Genomic DNA, 17,549 nt, shown 5'->3' on the forward strand with positions numbered 1-17,549 from the left:
CCAAGCAGCAAAGCTACCTTCCCCTTCACCTTGCTGTTTTCCAGTTGCATGGCAATAAAAGCAGAATGATTTGGAAGACTTCACGTGCTTCTGCTAAATCTGCAAGATCAGTTGTTTTCATGGCTTTCCCACCTTGCTGGTTGCCTGGGAGCTTGTTGCTTTTCACCCCAGGCTTTCAGTCCTCTCCCGTTCCTCGCTGGATGGTGTCGGCAGCATTTGTAGATGCTGGGACACGAACAGGTCGGTGCAGCAGAGGAGGATCGAGAACATGCTGCCAAGTTTCCCAATTCAATAAAATTTTATGCAAACAGGAATTGGCTGCTTCTGTGCAATCCTGTTCTTGCAGGTCACCCTGTTCATGTAAGGCACCAAACACAGCTTTCTGACCTGTCTTACTGGTTAAACTGGACAGAGGTGGATGATAAAACCTGTAGGTGGCCTGGACTCGAATCCTTACAAGACCTTAGATCCTGTCACTGTTATCCATGTACCCAGCACAACCGATGCAGCTGTTTCACTCTGAAATATTACTAAATCTGCTCCCCCCCCCCCCAACCTGTGTTCATGTCTGGTTTGGGGGGGGGGGGGGGAGGTTTCTGGGGTGTTTTGGCAGGGGAGCATCACTAGCCCTTTGGGTTTTGATGAGGCACGAGATGCCGGCAGCCCTCACCTTCCCAGAAGTACCTTGCTGAGCCCCAAATTAAGAAGCTATTTGTGCATTTTCAGCTTTGCCACTGTTCTCCCAGAGACCAGCCATCACACACATAACATCACTTGGGGGGGGGGGTGGTGTGTGGAAATATGAAGTTTTAAGCTTTATTACAAAAAGAACATATTATTGGTGATTAAAAAAAAATAAACAAGGTACCCCCAAAGCACTACCAGCTCCGCCTGGAAATCCAGCAGTGCATGCTGCCATCCCTCCCTCTAGTGACTGAACCCTGGCTGTACAATCCCCTCCTTGGGTTTAGAGACATTCTCCTCCTAAAGCTGAAATTAAAGACCTGCCATCCCCACCATGCCCAGGGAGTCGCGACTCGGGGGTTGAAGGCAGATGAGCCAGTTGTGGTGGATCCCCAGCCAGGTGGGGATGCTGGAGGAACAGGCCACCAGGTCTCCCCAGTGCTGATAATGCTCATGGACCACCTCACTTCTACCCCCAGATTATTATATGTACTTTTGAAGAGGGCATAGCCACCCTAGTTTTTTGCAGAGCAAGATAGGCAGGACGGCAATGGGACAGGAGCATGTCCCGGCTGGTGATCCAAGTACCCATGGGAGAAGAGGGGTTGTGAGCTGTTGGTCCCAGTTCTCAGGTTGGACCTCCAGCCCCAGAGCACTAGGTCCTGGTCCCCAGTCCCACTCTCACCTTGAAGCCTGAATACATGCCTTCACCATAGATCCTCCACTTGAGCAGCTTCAGTCATACCCCAAAGCCATTCAGGACAAGGAACTGCAGCTTTTGCCTAATGCTCCTCTCCACGCATCTCCATGCCCCTCCTGGAGCCCAAGCAGAGCTGGAGATCGGGTGGAAAACTAAATCCTGCTGTTCCCCACTGCAGACAGCCCCGAGCATCTGCAGGCAGGCTGCTCCATCCGAGCTACAAGCCACCAGGGAAGGGGCTGGGGAGGAAAGCGTTGATGCAACCATCACCAGTGGCACAAAACTTGCTGCCATCACACCCCGACCTCTGAGATCTGCCAGCCTGGTCTTGGCAAAAATTCTGCCTTTGTTGTCTTGTCAGACCCAAGCCCAGCTGCAGAGCCAGGCCTCCTCAGACAGCACTCCCATGCAATAAAAGTAAACAGGTTTAAGACATCACCCCCCATCTCCACAGGCATCCATCTCAGAGACTCCCAGCGCAGTGCAGAGCTGCTCAGGCACTGCCACAGGGCTCAGGGCAAATGTTGAACCGAATGCTGATAGACAGCTTGCTTTATGGTAAAGCTTTGGCAGAGTCTCTCAAAAGCCACCCCTGTCAGAGCTCAGGAAAACACCAGGGATGCTATAAAGTAAAACAGCCCTTTATAGGCAGATTTATGCATGAGTAAACGCCAGCATTAAATCTGATGTCTCATCTCCAGCTCTGGACTAATATTCCAGGTCACTGCTAAAGCAGGGAGAGGAAAAACGATTGCAGCACGGGAAGGGTGAGGATGGACCATGCATCCTTATTGTTTGCTGTACCAGATTTGGTCTTGCAGACAGCATCATGCTAAATCTTTTAATCAGCTTAGCTCTTCCCCACCCGTCCATGGGCAAGGGCCCCCAAGCCCTGCAGGAAAGCAGAATTGAATTGCAAATCTCTCACTGCAGCTCAGGAGCTCAGTCCCTGGGGCAGTCTGCTGTCCGGATTCTGTTCAACCTCCTTCCCAGGGCCACAGCACCACTGCTCACACACTGCCCCAAGGACCGGAAGGGGGTTGGGGGAATTTGCCCAAATTGCTGGGAGATGGGGGAGACGTCATCAACCAGGACATCTCCGAGGTCTCTGGAGCTGGTCACCCAGGTTAAAGCACCCAGGAGCTTGGTCTCCCCATACAGCAAAGCTGCTTGCTGGGATCAGCTCTGGTCCCTTCGGGAAATGCCTGGTGAAATGCTTCACAGGCCAAATCTCACAAAAAATTCTGAACCGAAGTCACATGCTGAAAACTTTCCCCAGGGTGGGGAAAAAAAGAAAAAAAAAAGAAAAAAAAAGAAAAAAAAAAAAGAAAAAGAAAAACAACCAACAAAACACCAATGTGCTTTGATCCAGAGCCACATTTCACGCAGAGGTTTCTGCTCCCCATGGGAGGTACTGCTCCTTACTTTAAGGGACACAACCATGTGACGAGTCCTCAGCACAAAGCTTTGTGTAGGAAACATCGATGGTGGGTCATGGGCAAGCTGAAACTCTTCTTTGGGTCAGGTGAGACCGCATCTGCCATGGGGTCACGGATGGTAAGGATACCACGGGAGGTGCAGCACGGGCAGAGGAACAGCTCAGCCCCAGCAGCAGCCACCTGGGGAACCTGCTCCCCGAGGCCAAGCAGAGCTCCCCAGTTGCTTGTTTTACCTGAAATTTAAAATAACAAACAAAAAAAACATTAAAAAAACCCAACCCTAATCTATTTTTTCCCCGTTACTGTTCACTGACCAAACTAACTCAGGAAACTACAGAAGGAGAAATAAAATTGACATCTCCCAAGGAAATCTAAGTGCAAATGGGGACTGTCACAGCAGCTTTCACGTGGGTGCCTCTACCTGAGATGAATGAGACGGAGCTGTAACTCACACTTGAGCTGCTATTGGAGGTGTGTGGGCGTTAAATGTGCGTACCCCGCTCCAACGTGTGCTGCTTCGGAGAGGCAAGCCTCCCTCTGCCTGCGCAAACAGATCAGTCTTGGCTATTTGCCTGGGATGCTGTGGCTGGTGGAGCAGGATGGGGCTCAGAATGGGGCTTTGAATCCTGCTGTGCCTCTCTGGGGAGGGGAAGAGTGGCTGGGGACTCCTCCATGGGTGATCGCCAGGATGGAAAGAGCCAAGGTTCCTCTCCAGCATAAGGCATTAGTTTTATTAAGGCATAGGTTAGGGGCAAATATGCAGGTTTCCATATGGCTTGAGTCCCAACTTCATCTGCCTTATGTACCGTGAGCAAAGCCATCGTGGAGCACGCTGCCAAGAGACGAGCTATTTAGGGAATTGGGTCACAACCATAGTGAAACAGAACACCTCAGGTACGAGGCTTCCAAAGAGCACAAGCACCATATCATCGAGGGCTCACCTCCGAGGGGAACGAGTTGAGGAGCCAAGATGGGGACATCCCGCCTTGAGCTGCTTCGCTAGTTCGTGGCTCCTAAAAGCTGTCTTCCACCTGGACAACCCAAAGAAGTTCTCACCAGGGAAGCAAATGCCTTTTCAGCCGCTAAATCAGACCTTATGGAACATCAGCCACCATCTACTGTCACACTCTGTGTAGCTAATTAGTCACGTTTTGTGGGGAAGAATAGATCAATATTTTAGTTTTCTATGGCCAACTTGACACCAGCAAGACAACTTTATGACTCCGACAAGATTTCCATCTGCCTTGGGAGGAATTTGCTGTCAGAGAAGAGCTCTCCATTTGCCATCTGCAGCAGGGGAGGAGGGAAAGGCTTCCATCCATTAAACATGAGGGCGGTCAGGAGAGGGCTGCAAAGGAAAATTAACGCTGGTGCCAACCGAGAGCATCAGGGAGGAGAGGGAGAGGCACCATGTAGACGATCAGCTTCCACCACTTGGCAGAGCTGATTTGTTGAACCATCTGGGACCAAGAAACCCTCCTGAGCTTTGCTTAGGAGCCCCATGAGCCCCGGAGCAGATGCACAGTTGGGGTACACTGTGATTGCCTGTTTGGGTGCCTGTTTGGGATGCCAGCCCTGCTCCTGTGGCCAGGAGGTTGCGTGCATCACAGATCTGCAACAGGGCAAGAAAAACGCCCTCTGTAAACATCGAATAGAAAAGATCACCTCGGCCCAGAGTCTCAGCATCCAGATGTTGGGGGGGACCGATGGCACGGGCACAGCTCTGCCAAGCCAGGCATCAGTGGCCTCAACTCCCCCCTCCAGCCCCACATCACCTCCTCATCCATCCCAGCACAGCACCGTGGCTTGAGCAGACCCCTAACACGTAACCTAGTGGCGCGTAAGCCTCACACCTCCCAACCCCAAGGCAGCATCACAGCGTTTGCAACCACCTCTATTAAACCAAGACTTGTGTTGACATTACTACCCCCGGCGGAGGTTTGCAACAGACCATAATCACCTCGAAGCAATGTCACGCAGGCTTAAATGATATTATAACATGAATTATTTAAGAATGTCTAATGGGCTGGGAAGTTTAAATATGAAGAAGTTGTTATCCATGACTATTGCTGGCTGTAAAAATGTTTATGCTGCTTCATATCATATTACAGGCTATATGGTAATTTGCTAAAAGTAAAAGAATATCAACATTTGGAAGTGCTCTTTAAACGGAAGATCTAACGCTGAGGGGATTGGGGCTGTCACGCCAGGCAGCCCATGGAGGCTGCTCTGCTAACGGGCACCCCAAATGCAGTTGTGATCCCAAGGGGGCTCGGTGTGGGCAGCTGGGTCCGGGGTGGAAGAGAAAATAGAAGCAGAAAGAATAATAAAACACTCCAGCCTCTGCTTTTTTTTGCAGTAGGTGATGACCAGGACCCCACTGCACTGCTTGGCCCCCCCAACCCAAACCAGGGCTTGTGTCCAGCATGATGCAAAAGCACCAAAAACCCCTGAACCTGGGACCCACTGAGACCTGAATTTGGCCCAAGCACAGCCACGGCGGGGTGCTGAGCCTGCCCACACGGGCTGTGCCGTGTGGGTGCCCAAGCCCTGGTGCCCAAATCCTGGAGGCGCCCACACCAGGGTGAGAGCACAGGAGGCTGCTCTGGGCCACACACGAGGTCAGCCCAGCACGGGGCACCGCGCTCCAGATGGGTCCCTTCCTTAGGAGCCTGCGAGGGGCTGCCAAGCCCAGGGTGAAACACCCCGTGGACCAGATTTTTGGCAAAACACCATTTCAGGGAGCCTTCAGAGACAACACATGCTCCCAAGAAACAGCTAAGAAATCCACTTCTCCAGGCAGCACAGATGCACTGACTTTTCCTGCTGCTACAGTGAAGTTCCAGATCTCCTCCTCCCCCAGACCTAATGACTGAGCACAATAAAAAAAAAAAAAAGCCATCACTTCTCTCCAAGTGACTGGAGTATGATGCTCTATATGTATACACTCGGAATTTTTTTCTTTCCATAGCGTAACTTATTACCTAGAATTTTTAGTGAACTCATTTCTCTTTGAGAAGCGTGTTGGATGTTTGTTTACTCCTTTCTACCTCCAAGCAATCAGTTCTTCTAATGATCGCACATTTATGTGCCGTGTCACACCCAAGCGGGTCCAAAGGCACTTTACAAATCTGCTCCCCATCCCACATACAGCTCTGCCCAGCGCTGGAACGCAGCGAAAGAAACAAATAAGGGGGGGTGAGACCCATATACGCACTTCTCAAGCAATGGAAAAAGCCGCTTCTTGCTTCTATTTTCATCTGATTAAGGACAGAGCGCTTTGTTTCCCACACAAACAGATATGAATCTCCTGTCCCTAAATAGTCCAACAACGCTGAGCTGCAAAATGACTCCGTGTTCGAAGAGGCTAATGCAGAACAAGCCAATAATGGACAAACTTTATCACTTAGCGGCGACGGGCGGGTTGCATTAGCATGCGGCGGCACTTGCTCGCCACGACCCACACGGGGTGGAGGAGGCTCAAAGCAGCTCTGGAGCTAATGGCTTAGCATAATTCTGCCAGCAGCGTTATTGTACCTCACACTTGAAATGCAATCTGCCTCCATCACCGGCAATCCAGCGGGAAGCACAGGCAAGCAGCATTTGCCCCCAGCCACATCACCTCCCCCCCGCAGGGTCCCCTCGTGTCACATCGCTTGTGCCAAGGTCCAAAATCAGTGTTGCCGCAGGGATGGAAATCAATGGCTCTTGTTTATAAATATAATTAGCTCAGTATGTTAATGATGTTCTCTCTGCTGGTCTGGGAAGTCTTTGCTGTGGACTGCCAGCCAGAAGAGGTGATGCTGCAAAGAGCTAGTGAGTACCAAGAGGTTTCCCTGTGCCCCAACAGGGAGAGAAAATGCTCTTCCCAGGGCTGAAACCCACTAAAAATCCACTGGGTCTCCTGAAGCTATAAAACTCTGCAGGTTTCCCCCTTCTGCCTGACACACTGACAGTCAGCACAATTTACAGGGGAAGCAGTAAATGAAATAAGATGATCTGCACAGTTTATTTGCTACTGCTTTTCCCATAAAACACAGCTTAAATTTCATTTCACCTGTGTTCTTGCTTAAATGAAGCCTCATCTTCAGCTCCTATCTGCCTAACAACCCTTTTTCCACTTATTTTTTACTGCCTTGAACATTTCTCTCACCTTCACTTACACGATGCCAGTAAAAATGCTGGAGAAGCACCTTCAGGGAAAACTTTTCTTGGCTGAAACAGGTCGCTATGAATCAACCAGAAGCTGCAGGCACTGCTGCAGGAGCTCACCTGCACCCCACCTCTGCCAGAGTCCCATCAGGGGCAGGTTTAATCAGAAAGTCACTCCAAAACCACTCCAGTTTGATGGATGAGGACTCAAACACTTGGGCTGGGGGTGGTCATGAGCAGGGCTGGGCTGCGTCAAGCAGAGGACGGGTAGGAAGCAAACCCTGTGCCCCGGGAGCCACCACACCAGCATTTTCTTGCTGGAAGCAATCAGGTGAAATGGAGTTTTGCTCCCCACGGCCAAGATCTGGCTCCCAGGTTGCAACACACACTATGCAAACCCACTTCTGACCCAGCAGACCCCAAACCCTTCACTTGAGCCTCCCACCCTTTGCAGCTGCTTACACCACTACAGGCTAGCTCAGCCTCATCCTTCTGGTGGGACCATGATCTCACACCCTATCTCTGCTAGTGATCTTATAGGTGCAGAGAGCCATTAGAAAACAGCCCTAATTACTGCACAGGTGCCACATGCCACCTGGGGCTAGTTACCCCAAAAAACCCAATATATTAAAAAAAAAAAAAATCCCAGCAGCAGCCAAAGCTGTCAGGGCACACTCCAAACTTTTGCAAGCAGGAGGCTACAATCAGGATTGTATTTATTCCCCAAAATTGGGCCAGCAGCATGCAGTGCGCTGGGGAAAACTGCTCTTTGGCAGGGAAGGGAGAAAAGAAAAATAGAATTTTTGCTGCAGAGCAGCTCCCTGGGTGCCTGGAGGCTCCAGGCTGGGACCACCTTCCTCCGTTGGCATGCATGAGATAAGCAGCTGCTCCTCCTGCTCCCATCACCAAAATCCATTTCTCATTAGAAATCCCAGCTTTTCCCCAAGTCACTGCCCACTTCCCCCTCACTTCCCCATGGGGACACTGGTCTGTTCATTCTGGTTGCCTCCATCCCCCACCCAAGCATCGATGTCACCCCCTCCCTCCACAACCCCCCCCTTAAACCCTCACTTTTCTCCAAGTGCACTCCTGCACCACGACTGCATTTATTGCATTTTTCACCCCCTGCTGACAAACGCCAGCCCAAACTTCCAGCCCATCCAAGCAAGACCCTAAGGCAGCAGTGCTGTGCCTCTTGTTATTGTTATCTGTGATGTTTCTTTGCTTTATAGCAACATAAATAAAGCCTCTTATCTCATTTGCAGCTACACTGGCACTCTGATGCGCAGCCGGCCCTGCCTGGAGCACAGCCCCCCTGCCTTGGATTAATCTTCATCTGTTTACTGACAAATATACATATTTCGTTTGCTCTGTATCACTCTCCCATCTGTTGTTTGATGGGAACCCATGAGCCAAGTGCTCATTGCTCTGCGCTTGCAGGTGCAAAGCGGATGCACCTCTGTGCAAGCGAGAAAGAGCAGGAGGCTAGTGCAAGTGCGCTGGGGTCCGCATCCACAGCGGCGCTCAGAACCCTCCTCCAGCTCCTGAGGAATTGCTTTGGGAGAGCATAATGACTGTTGTCCCCTGCCCGGCTGGGACACCACGTCTGAGCTACAAATCAGCACCTAATATTGCCTGGGAGCCTTGGGAAGAGCTTGGAGTAGCACCTAAATCCCTTGGGAAATGCTTCCTCCTGAAAGCCCACCAGCCTGGGGTGGCTGCGGGATGGTGGCTGCTCCAGGGATGTTATCATGGTTTTTATTATCTTTTAAGAGAACCAGGTAGAAGGTTTTTTGCTTCTTAGGTGGGTTGGTTTTTTTTGGTTTTCTAATGCTTCTTTTATCCAAACCAATCAAGATCTTCCGCAGAAAGCCAGTTTTTCCAGGGAAAAAAAAAAAAAAAAAGGATCAACAGGAGCTCCACACAGCCCTGACCCCAAGTTCTTGTTGGTTTTCTCTACTGCAAGTGCTGAATAAACCCAATTTTGCCTGAGCCAGACAATATGCTGGATATCATCTTGCCTAACCTGTTGTTGCCATGACCAGTAATTGATAGCTGCATAAAACATCAACCTTCTTCAGAAAGGCCTTACTGTCCCCTCGTGCTAGAAAAACCCGATTTTTTCTGGCCTATCTTTCATCATCTACTGCACAAATAACAAATATTGGATTTTCATGAAGTCAGAATCCTGCAACGAATGAACGTCCTAAAGTCCAAGGTTTATCCTGAAAGACCTGGCAACAACATCCATCAGTGGGCTGGGCTGGCTGGAAATAGCTGCAGTATTCAGAAACCCTCAGAAAAAAAAGAAAAAGTTAGTGAGTTGTTACAGCTGAATCCACAACAGGGGCTGAATTTACTGAATTTACAAACAGAAGCACCTGGCTTTGCACTTCCAGTTAGGACAAGTCATCTAAAGAAGCAGTTTCTGATGTTTTAGTAGCCTGGGACTTTGTAATTTTTCAGCAAAACAGATACTTCCTAGGCCAAAAAAAAAAAAAAAAAAAAAAAAAAAAAAAGCAAATTGGAGGTTTTCATTATGAAATGTTCAGTGGAAGTTCTGCCTGCCTTCAGTGGCCATCAGTTAACAGGAGCTGCACCCCATGCCCAGGGAAATTCTTCTGTTTGAAATATTTGCAGTGAGGCTCACACCTGTAATACCGTACCGACACGCACCACCACAAGGGAGGTTATTTCAACCATTAGGTGAAAGCACTGTAAACCCCCAATTAATTTTTACATTCCTCCAGGAACCCCGAAAAGGCTCCTTTCCTAATATTTCTATCCCTCTATTTTCCTTCTTTTGATGTGAATGGTAGGAAAATACACGGCTGAGTTGTATTATTTGTTCTGACTGAACAAGGCAGTCGCTCTGTGTGTTTCTATCACTATTTTTTTAGTCAAGCTCACCCCAAGAGCTAGCAAACCTGCCGGCAGCCAGCCTTGGGTTCAGTCAGGATAAATCTGCCCGTGACAAAAGGAATATTAACAGGACAAAAGTAGGTTGTGTGGGGTTTTTTTGTTTGCTTGCTTTTTAAAATCATAAATCGAGCAAGAAGTGCAGAGATTGGGCAATGCACCAAACAGAAGCGGGGCTGGTTTAAACAATCTGCCCCGTTTTGCCTTTTGAGAAAGAAATTAAAAAGCATCAAAGATCCTCCAGCACAGGGCAGGCACCTTTTTCACCTCCACTGTGAATCCCATGCCCAGACTGCCCAAGTGCTTCAGGACCCAAAGTTACGCCTCCACCACATGCTACAAAGCAAATGATCCCAGGAAATCCAGCCCGCTCCCTATTTACCCCTCGGTGCACGCTTTGCTTGAGGCCACTGCGTGTTTTTGGTGCAGAAGAATAAAAGAAAGGAGCAAACAGCAGGTTGCGTTCGCGGGATGCAGCTGAACTTCGGGATATCTTTTACCTTACTTTAAACCCACTGATGCAGCTCCTTGCAACAGGCTTCTCCTGCGATCCATCTCTCCTGGCAGAGATGCTGCAGTCAGAGGTACTGAGCGCTGGAGAATTTGTGGGATGCATCACTTGTAACAGTGAGGGGAACAGTGGTGCAGCTGCTGGGGAGCCCCCCCAGCAGACTGCAGGGGTTGCAGGGCAGCCCACGGTGGGTGAACCCCTGGGAACAGGGACAGGGCATTTGCTCTGGTCTTGGTGGGTGCAAATGCAGCACACGCATCCAAAGCTGCTGGGGGCTGGGGAATTAAAACCTGGAGAAATAACAGATTGGAGGGTGGTTCCCTAAGTTTTCCCTGTGATGGAGGAGAACAGAGCGAGGGAGAAACAGAAAAGGAGTTTGTAAAAGATTTAAAAGAGATCCAGATCTGTGAATACAGATTTTACAAGACTCTAATGAAGACCAGAATATGCTGAGAGTTAGCAGTAAAATACCCACAAAACCTTCAAGCAGTTTCTTAGGGAGATGATTATGGTGCCAGGAAAAGTAACGTGCATGTGCCAAGGGCTAAAAATCCAAGGAAGACAAATATACCTCAGGGAAAGGCCCAGGAATAGTTCATGAGCTGAAAAGAAGCCAAGTTTTGGTTCATCCGTGCCCAGCCATGAATTCAGACACTGGCCACTTGCACTGGCTGTGCCCTGAAGAGGCAGAATTTGGGGCACCCCTGGCCACCCCCCCCACCACAACCTGCTCCATCACCTGGGCACCTCCAGCATCAGTATGGGACCCCTGCTCCACCAGGCAGGGGCTGAGCCCGTAGGGCTTTTCTCTGGAGAGGGTATTTCAAGGGTGGGTGGCAGGAAACATGCTCTCTCTTTCCTCTGCTGCTGCTCCACTTTGCAAAAAGCACTTTACACACCCTCTTGAACGGAGACCAACCCTCGTCAGGGAGCTTCCTCACCACCACAAACACATACACCATTTCCCTTCCCTCTTATTCACACTGGACCAAGGAGATCCACTGGAAAAAACCCTCCTGGACCAAGGAGATCCACTGAGAAAACCATCCACCAAAAGCCCAACCCCACCAAGCAGAGACCACCCAACCCAAGGCTTATCTACTCTTTGGGGAGTGACCAGAAAGGACCGGGCTTGTTGGAAAGACCCAGGGTCCATCAGTACTGGTCCTAAGGCAGCCCAAGAGCATCCCCCCACTCGAGGCCACGTAGCCCAAAGGCAGTGGGAAAGTTTCATGCGGATCCTTTGCTCTGGCAGCACCATGACTGTGGTTGAACCCAGACCTGCAGAACCTTCCATATCCTGGCTCCCAAAGGGAAACCGAAAAGTGTCTCTTCTGCCCAGAATAATTCATTCCTTTCAGCACAGGGAAAAATAAACAAATGCGTCCTCATTCGGATTCAACCAGAGATTTTTTTTCCCCAGAAATTTTAGTTAGAAAAGCAATTGTTCTTGCAGAACAATGTAATTGTTTATGGCTTCCAGCCGGCGAGGGGCAACAGCAGAGGTAAAGGAGCAAGGGGGGATGGGGTGGCAGAAATAGAAGTCTTCCAGGGTAGCAGCAGTCAGCCTCAAATAAGCAGGTACCCAGCTTCCAGACAAATATTCAGAAGCCCTCATAGTGCCAAGCATTGTGAGGAAAAGCTGACGGTGCCTATATTAAGAGCAGGAAAGGTGGCTTTGAATGGCATGGAAGAGCTGTTGCTCAATTCAGGGATGGCTTTACAAAAGCTGCAGAGATTGTGTAAGCAAAATGCAGCCTGATGGCTTAGACATGGTCTGTCTGGTACCACTGAGCCCCAGGTAGAGACACGATCGGCGAGGGAGTGATGAGAAGGATGAGGAAAAGTGGCAGGGAGGATGAGCATGGGGACTAAGGAACAAGGGAAGTGGGAAGACAGGAGCCTGTGGCCACACAAAGAAGTGAGAAACCTGATTTGGCCATAAAGCCCAGACAGGTTTCCTCCTGGAGCCGTTCAGCCTCTCAAGCACACAGCCACGGCTGGATGGGACATTGTCCCCCGACAGCAGGCAGCGGCGCTGTGCACTTCGGTGTGCTCAGGAAGCTTAAAACCTCCTGGAATTCACAGGAGAGAGGTGGGCACCTACCAGGGGAACATTTCACCCCCCAAGGAGCATAGAAAGGGAGACCAGGTCTCCCTTCAAGGCATTAGAAGGTCCAAAGGACTAGAAAGTCCAAGATCTTGGTTTCATCATCAACGATACAAGTCAGCTCCACTAGGAATTGGGATGCACAGACATATTTCAGGGCACAGGTGGGAGAAAAACTTGGTGAACTGGGTGCAAGACTCTCTTCAAAGCACCTGAGAGCCTGGAGAGATGAGCAAAGGGAGAACAGACATGCAAGATGAAAATAATCCAGATTTATCTCGTTATTGATATGGAGAGTTACTGGCACTGATGTGGCAAGGATTGCTGTCTGTCCCCAAGAACTAGAGGGGCAATGAGGACATATCATGCTCTATTAAAGCAATCTCTAGAATAAGGTGCAATAGGGTTTATTGCCATTTTCTTTTTAATTAGCAGTATTTAACTTGTGCTCTGAAGTCCTCTAAGAAGGGCAGAAGGGACCCAGCTCCCTGCACAGGGTATTATACTGGTTGGGTTTCCCAGGGGATCGGCAGTGCTGGATACTGAAGGGAGCATGGGCAGAGCAAGCCACCACTGCTAGAAGAAACGCATACATTGTGCTGCCTTATTTTCAGTTATTTTCAGTTTTTACTAAAGCATCAACCTTGATGTTCTCCATCACCAGCGAGCCCAGTGCACGGTAGGCAAAGCAAAGTCTTTCGCAGCTAAACAGGTGGAATTCCCTTAATGCTTGTTCCAGCAGGGATACTGGGGGCTCCTTCAGGCTCCAACCCTTCGTTGCTCCCTTACAACAGCAAAACTATTGGACCCTTTTTGAAGAGTAACAACTTACACTCTCCTCCCCGTGGGACAGGGAGGCTCCTGCTACGCTGCTGTGCATGAAGCATCCTCCAGACCACCCCAGCAGCCCCCTCCCACCCTCCCAGCCCACCCTGCACATTGCCGTCTGGTGGGTCTGCTCGTAGAGGGAAAGCAGCTCTTATAACCCTGCAGACACTGCTCACCCCCATCCTGAGGCCACACACGAGACCCTCGCCCCACAGGGGGATGCTCATGGGTGATCATCCCATCAGGGGATGCTCAGCCTCACAGATTCCTTGATTTCCTGCCTTGTGGGGGATTTTAGGAGCAAGCAGAAGTGGAGGCAGCTCTGTTCATCTCTGCTGGTAACCCCAGTGTACTGGGTTTGCGTGGCCAGGTTTTGGTAGGGGGGGCTACAGGGGTGGCTTCTGCAAGAAGCTGCCAGAAGCTTCCCCCACAGCCGATGGAGCCAATGCCAGCTGGCTCCAAGACGGATCCGCTGCTGGCCAAGGCTGTCCTTACCTTGACCCACGAGCCTTTGGTTGTCTTTTATCTCCCCTGACCAGCTGAGGAGGTCAGTGACAGAGCGGCTTTGGTGGGCACCCAGTGGGTCAGCCCACCAGCCCCAGGAAGAGAAATGCCGCTGACGGGCTGCACTGATGCTGGGCATCACCTGATCCCAGCCAGCTTCATCTGCTGCTCTATCAAGTAATTTATCAAGTGACCAGGGGACAGTTCAGACAAAGCGAATGGATCTCATTAGCATGGCGCTAACGATTTGGCACTTTAATGGAAAGAGAGGAGCGTAGGAAAATACAAGGGGTGAGTTGCCCATGAAGCTCTCATCCCATCTGCCCACAGGGCTGGCAGCACAGCAGATAGCGCATCGGTCTTTGCTATCAAAGCCTGTGTCTGAAGGCTCTCATTTTTAAAAGAGCTGTTAGCACGTGAGAAGACTTGAAATTTTGGTTAATTCCCTTGTTTGCAAGAGCTTACAGTTCTCAGGAAACCCTAAAGGGTGTAATAAAGAGAAGACATCTTTACTTCAGGAGTTGTCCAAAAAGTTGGGGGCAGGGGGGGGGCAGCAGAGATACTGGGATTTACATAGGAATGGATGCTCCTGATGGGCCCTGGGATAATCCCACCTGTAGCTTCATACTCCAGAAGTGCAGAACCAGAAGGAGGTGAAAGATGCCACCTGACACCACGCAAAACTCTGCAAGCCAGCCACGGTGACTGCCAGGTCCTCCCTGAAAGAGATGGGAATCACCGGAGCTGGGCTGCATGGGAGCATGGTCCACAGGGAGACGGACCAACCTTTCCTAGAGATCTCCTCAGCCGTATTTTGCTGTTGGCACGGTAAGCTGAAAGCCTCAGTGGTCTCTTTCACTGGTAGGGTGGACCTTGACAAAGTGCATCTTAAAGGGCTAGGCATGACCCTGCTGGGAAGCCGGGAAGTGGTGGTCCAGAGATGTTCAATGCACTGGCAAAGCTCATGCTCCAAAAAACACTGCAATAATTAAATCCGCAAGCAGCTGCTTGGATGCATAATTTAAGTGTAGGTGGATCCATCCCATCAGGATCCCCAAGGAGAAGGAAAATGGGAACTTGGTAGGGAAGTTCCTGCTTCCTCAGGCCCTCCTGCAGAAAGTGCCAACCTTACAGCTCTGTGCTGATGCATTGTGAGGGGGCAGCTGAATGAGTTTCTTAGTTATCTAAGAAATGTCATTAAAAGGAGCAAATTGGGCTGAGTGAGCTGTTTGGTATTGCAGGGAGAAAGGGCAGCTTGGACCTGGAGGGCTCTGTGGGGTCCTCCTGCACCTGTAGTGTCCAGGGAGAGCAAGCTGTGTCCTCTTCCCACTGCACCGAGCCCCCACAGGGCATTGCCTTTGCTCAGCCTGCCTCCCTGGAACCTCTGAGAACATCCACCCAGTCACCTGGAACTACTGTTAAGTGCAAACAATCCAGAAAAAGGTGTCTAAAAACCTTCCCTTCTGTTTAAGAAGGATTGGCTGCAAGCTTCACCTAGCCAAGGGGAAAGTTATGGATGATTCCCAGTACAACTGAAGTGATGCCTCAGCAGTAGGAGTGACAGCACTTTGTGGCCAGGACCAAGGCAAAAAAAAATCACTGGAAAATTCCTAATGTCAGTGGTAAAGTGAGAGAAGCCAAGAGCCAAGACTTTCCAAGCAATGGGGACATGGGTGGGAGCCAGAGATGCCCTAGTAGCTCAGTGTGATGGCATTTAGAAAGGCAGAACGGGGGAAAGAGAGGATGGGCTATGCCTTGTTCCAGGTCTCCACACACTCCAGCACTTGGTCTGTCCTCGTGGCCACAGACACATCGCCAAGGGACCACCAGGGTCCGAAAGTTTTGCTTGGTGACTTAGCTTGGCATGAGCTCAGCCCCCAAATCAGCACTGTAGGGACCAAAAAGCACGTTAGATACACCTCACCTACAGCGTGCAGGGATGGCCGATGTAGGGAAAGCAGAAAGAAACATCTGCACGTGCGTGCATAATATGCAAAAAAAAAAAAAAAAAAAAAAAAGGAGTAATATTTCTTTAGAGCACTTTACTCAGTGCAAACATCTTCAAATTGCAGCCCAGCTGACCGCGGCTGTGCAGCCTCTCAGCAGCCTGATGCCCTCATGCCATTAGCGCATCCTTCCCTCCCCTGCTGTAAGGATGCTCGCAGCAGCTCTCCACTGTCTCTTCATCTCCAGCAGCAGAGACAGGAGAGGGCACAATCCTGCCCTGCTCGCAGCAGGTTGAGCCTGGCGGTTTGGCTGCCCTTCCCTGCAGGGTGCTGGTCCCCACCGGTGAGGTGTGCAGCAAGAGGAGGAGGGCGGCTGGTTTCCGTGTACTGACAGACCCTCCGCTGGCGTCCCCACCGCTCCCGTCCCGACCTCCGTAGCAGAGATGGAGCGATAATATTGATGCGCTCAGCCTCCCCTGCTATTTTCACCTTGCTGCCATGGCAAGAAGCCTGTCAGCTTTGAAGACACTTGGCTGAGGAAGTGTGAAGGACAGGAGAGACCCTCTGAAATGTTTTCCCAGCTGATTATAATAAACATTTATAATATTCATATTATAAATTAATTTTATATTATATAATATAAATATTTTATATAAATATTTTATTTATATTTTCTATACATTATATAAAATTTTTATATAAATTTTATATAATATAAAATAATATTATAAATTATAATAGATATCTCCAGCCCGGTCTCCCCAGACTGGATCCCTTCTGGGGTTGAAGGCTGAGCTGGTCCATGCCTGGTTTCGCATGGGTGGGTGAGGGGCTGTTTCATAGGTTTTCTCCCTTTAATCCCCTATCAGTTAACAAATAATTGCTGGAGCTAATGATGATTACCTCTAAAGTGAAGCCTGATGAGTCCTGGTACTCCCCATGGGATCCTCCAAGCCCTTCTCTCATGACTCCAGACTGCGGTCCCCTCCCAGCCCCAGCTCACCTGCTGTCCCCTGCTCTTCCTTGGCACAGGACCAGCTTTTCCTCCTCTCCTGCTCTGCCTGCCCCAGCCAGCTCCAAAACACCCATACCCTGCCACCCCACAAGTGTTTTAGAGACAGCACGGGCAGCACCGTCAGCAGGAAACCAAGGGACCGAAGCATCACCCCCCAGCATGCTGTTCGCTGCTCCGTGGGCACCTCTCCAGCCCTTTAGTGATAAATTCACCTGCAATGGGCAGGTTTGATCTCCTGGAGAGCCCAGTCAATAAGGCTGTTGGGAAATCCAGAGCAATAGCACAGTCTTGGCTGGTATTACTTGCGTTCCCTCTTGAGGAGCCAGGTAATGGCCACCTCCAGGGTCCATTCTCCATAAGAGACTGCTCCAGTTCAGTTCATGGTCAGGTTTTAGCCTGGGTTGCACCTCAGCACAGGGACAAGAGGAACGGGAAGATACAACCAGTCCCAGGCTCTTGATCTGCTGTGACGGGGCCATTTCCCCAGGGAAACCTTCCAAAGGCAGCAGCGGTCCTGAAGATGTGCAGTGCTCCTCTTGCAGTTCAGCGCTGGCTTCGTAGGAGTAGCTTTGTGTTCTACAAAATACAAAGTTTAATTGTTTTCTGCTGCCTTCCAAAAGAAATTGTCACTTTTCTGTTATGACCTGCCCACCAGCCTCTGTGCTAAAGGTCAGCTCATTTATTTTTGTTTTCTCGTCCCAGCGAGTATCTTCACACCCTCATGTGAGGTACAAATCCCTC

Source organism: Falco biarmicus, chromosome 17 (assembly GCF_023638135.1).
Source record: "Falco biarmicus isolate bFalBia1 chromosome 17, bFalBia1.pri, whole genome shotgun sequence".
NCBI classification, from domain to species: Eukaryota; Metazoa; Chordata; class Aves; order Falconiformes; family Falconidae; genus Falco; species Falco biarmicus.